This window comes from Mustela erminea, chromosome 13, assembly GCF_009829155.1.
Source record: "Mustela erminea isolate mMusErm1 chromosome 13, mMusErm1.Pri, whole genome shotgun sequence".
Lineage (NCBI taxonomy): Eukaryota > Metazoa > Chordata > Mammalia > Carnivora > Mustelidae > Mustela > Mustela erminea.
Genome location: NC_045626.1, coordinates 58262629 through 58266624, shown reverse-complemented (window position 1 = coordinate 58266624; position 3996 = coordinate 58262629). Strand labels below are relative to the sequence as shown.

Below are 3996 nucleotides of genomic sequence, written 5' to 3'. Positions count from 1 at the left end.
CTCACATCAGAGCAGGGGGCTCGGTTGCAAATGTATCCCATTACTGGTGATCTTAATTCAATTAAGATGGTATCTACCAGATTTCTCATTGTAAAGGTAATTTTCCCTCTCTAGTGAGTAAGTAATCTGACACAGTAAGGGTTTCAGATTCACCTTTCACTTTTCCTGCCCCAGACCTGCAAGTCAGCTATTTCTCTAAAGATCCCTGATTTTTTTAAACATCAAGATTTTGGTGCTAAGTATTTCAGTGACATTGGAAAGAGCATATAGTTTCTTTCAATGGGTTCGATTAAAGGAACAAAGAAAGATGAGTTCATACTAATACAACCACAGCTCTTCTTTCTCACCTCCCCACCATGACTTATTTTCCCCTTCCCTGGTTCCAAACAACGCAAAACATCTATCCTACAACGTAGAGAAAACAGTTCCAATGTAGGTAAACCAGTACCACTTCCTACAATAAAACTACTAAGCAAATCCAGGTTTTCTCAACAGTTCCTTTTGTCCTCAAATCCACTAAGATCTACAACCAGAGCACATAATTTAAAAGTTAATTGCATTGTTTTTTTTCTCTGTGGTCACATAATTTGATATACAGTTAGGTTTGTTTGTTTCTATTTATATTCAATTTTAGGTAGATGTCATTTTGTGTTATGGACTGAATTGCCCCCCTCCAAGTTCATATGTTAAAACCCTAATTCCACTAATTTGTTATTATTATTTAGACATAGGGCCCATAGAAAGGGTAATTATAGTTAAACAAAGTCATAAGGGTAAGGCCCTGATCTGATAGGATTATTGTCCTTAGAAGGAGAGACCCCACAGAGCCTCCTCACTCTCTCTCTCTCTCTCTATCTCTGTGGGTGTGCACTGAAGGTGAGGATAGAACAAGTAAGGGGTCGTCTGCGAGCCAGAAAGAGAGCCCTCCTCAGAAACTGAATCCGCCAAACCCTGGTATCACTTCTGGCCTCCAGAACTGTGAGAAGATAAATTTCTGTTGTTTCAGCCACCCAAGATTATATTTTATGATGTCAGCCTTTGCCTTGTTCTTCTACTTACTGTTGATTTCTTACAGGACTCTGGGACACCTGCCTCTTTGGAACAGTAGGATTGTGGCCAGAATGAACATACAGATGAAAAAAAAATAATAATTGGCAAGTCTATATGCTTCAGATGTCTCTACGTAGATTACAGTTATTAATACAAGACTCCTAGAACAAATCAGACAGTGACTGAGATAATTTTTTAGGGAAACCAAGCCTAAATGGGAGGTTAGCCTGAAATATCATCTGGTCAATGATAAAACCAAGATTGAAAGCCATACTTTCTCTAGATCCAAAGCTTGTGTTTTAATATCATGTTATAGAGTCTGTGACATGAGGAGCTGAGAGTGAGAACCACCCACTTACAGTGGCCGGTTCGGTGGTCAAGGCAATGCCCAAAGCCAAGGGGAAGACCAGGAGACAGAAGTTCAGTTACAATGTTAACAAGAAGCGCCTGAATGTTCAATGGAAAGCGGCGTCATGGGTCGAGTGCTCCCACATCCACCATGCCTGGAACCACGCCAAATCCGTGCAACAGAACCTGATCGAGATGGGGTTGGCTATGGACCCCAACAAGGCGGTTCCCCTCTGTAAGAGAAAGGTGAAGGCCATGGATGTGGACGTAGAGGAAAGGCCTATGGAGCTTGTGCGGAAGCCCTATGTACTAAACGACCTGGAGGCAGAACCCAGCCTTCCAGAAAAGAAAGGAAACACACTTTCTCGAGAACTCATTGACTATGTGTGCTACATGGTGGAGAAGCATGGAGACGACTACAAGGCTATGGCCCAGGATGAGAAGAATTACTATCCACATACCCTGCAAACAGATTCGGAATAAGATCAACATCTGTAAGCGTTTTTACCCAGTGGAGTGGCAAACCTTCATTGATTCTTTGCAGAAGAATAAGAGGGAGGTTGAGTGATTGGCTTATGCCTGCCCCAGGCTGAGGTCTCCTTCTGGATCAGAGAAGCTCAAAGCCCTGGGTTAAGGCAAGGAGGGGGATGTGGCTAAATGAGGCTGGTCAAACCCCAGGGAATCAGAAGGTTACACACACATGCACACGCACGCACACATACTCCCCTTTCTGAAGGGAAGGAACGGTCTCCAAAAGGCTTCTGAGGGCCCTGAGAAAAGCCAGAACCTATTGTTTTCAGCATGAGTGGTTTGTTTACATATAGTCTGTACATAATAAAAAGACCATTTTATAAATAAATAAATAAATATTGTGCTATATACTATAAGGAATAATAAAGAGTTAATAAAGGTTGGGGCACCTGGGTGACTCAGTCGTTAAGCATCTGCCTTTGGCTCAGGTCATGATTTCAGGGTCCTGGAATCGAGCCCTGCATCAGCCTCCCTGCTCAGCGGGAAGCCTGCCTCTCCCTCTCCCACTCCCCCGCTTGTGTTCCCTCTCTTGCTGCGTCTCTCTCTGTCGAATAAATAAAATCTTTAAAATAAAGAGTTAATAAAGATTAATAAGAGTTTTGGAGATTATAATGAGCCTGTGGAAAAAACTATTCATTATGCATTTATAAATAATAGATAAATATATACATATGTAAATATTTTTCTCATGTGCATAAAGAAAAACGAACAGGTTTACTTGGATTTATCTGAATAAGAGTGGGGAGCATGACTGAATGCACTGGGATTGTGGCCAACCTCCAATACCAGGACACCCCAAATGTACCCCTAACTTAGTCTCTCAGCAATGCATCTTTTGACATAAAACTCACCCTTAGGGAACAAAGAACTGCTGCATCCAAGTCAGTCCAAGAAAGCTCAAAGTTGCTTCCATTTCTCCCATTCCAGAGAGGTGGGAAAGAACTGTGATGACCATGCCACACCCATAGTAGAGGAAAAGAGAGATTGCATGAGGTCAAGCTTTACCATTGGGAAACATAGTCGGGTGGCATGAAAACTTTCAAAAGAGAGAGCATTTACAATTAAGATTTTAAACCTAGAGAGCATCATTTGGGTCCCTTTCTTGGTATGTATTTTAGAAGAGTTAGAAGTGCCAACATTGACCGAAGAGACAGAGAGATTTAGCGTGTCTGAGTCCAGGGTTGTGGTTATCCCCAAGAGCAGATCATCTCTGCTTTGCCTGAACCTGGCAACAAGAGCCAATAAATCCCCTGTTGTGGTTTAGGCAAGGTGCAGTTTCACTTGCAAACCAAGACCCCTGACTAGTACATACATCACCATTAACCCTCACAATGGTCTGTAGGGAAACTAGGAACACTTTTGTAATGAGAAAACTAAATTTCACATACTGTAATTAACTTATCAAAGGTAGTATACTTAGCAAGTGGCCAGTAGGATTTGAACCAAGGTTCTCTGAGGCTGAAGCACTTTTCACTAGATTACATTATGGAAAACACTGTACATTCAACAACTCTATTAACACAAAGTTTATTTATTAAAAAAATATAGATTGTAACATGTGTTTTTTCCCCTTCTCAGTTATCATGAAAGAAACAAGGAGAATGTTATTGAGCACACACCAATGCTAAATTCTTTCGAATATGTGAGATCATTATCCCCCGCAGCAAACCAGTGAATCATCCCCATGGACAGATGAGGATACAGAGCTGCAGAAAGTATAATTAGTAATTATCCATTTACTAATCCATTAACTAATTATCCTGTTATTCAGTAAGTAACAGGACTAAAGTACAATGTCTTCTGAACAGAATTCTGAGATTTTCTTAACGCTATCAAATTCCTTCTTCATAGTGTAGGATTTGATTGTTTTACCCCAGTTCCACAATTCAAGGTGCTAACAATCACTGAGTGGCCTTTACTCCCTCCTCCAGGGAGTAAATGAGGGTTTATGAGAAACTAACCAGGTCAATGGACGACTTTCCATGTTCAACCCAGTTTCAGTGGTAAAAACTGGTAAAAACCATCATAGCATTTCTGGGCAATTACCTCAAGCTCAGCTGACTTTAG

At 41.2% G+C, this 3996-nt stretch overlaps 1 pseudogene; it reads left to right on the top strand.

The window, feature by feature from the left end:
• The first annotated feature begins 1434 nt into the window (after positions 1-1434).
• Positions 1435-1966, top strand: LOC116572289 (annotated as a pseudogene).
• The last annotated feature ends 2030 nt before the right edge of the window (positions 1967-3996 follow it).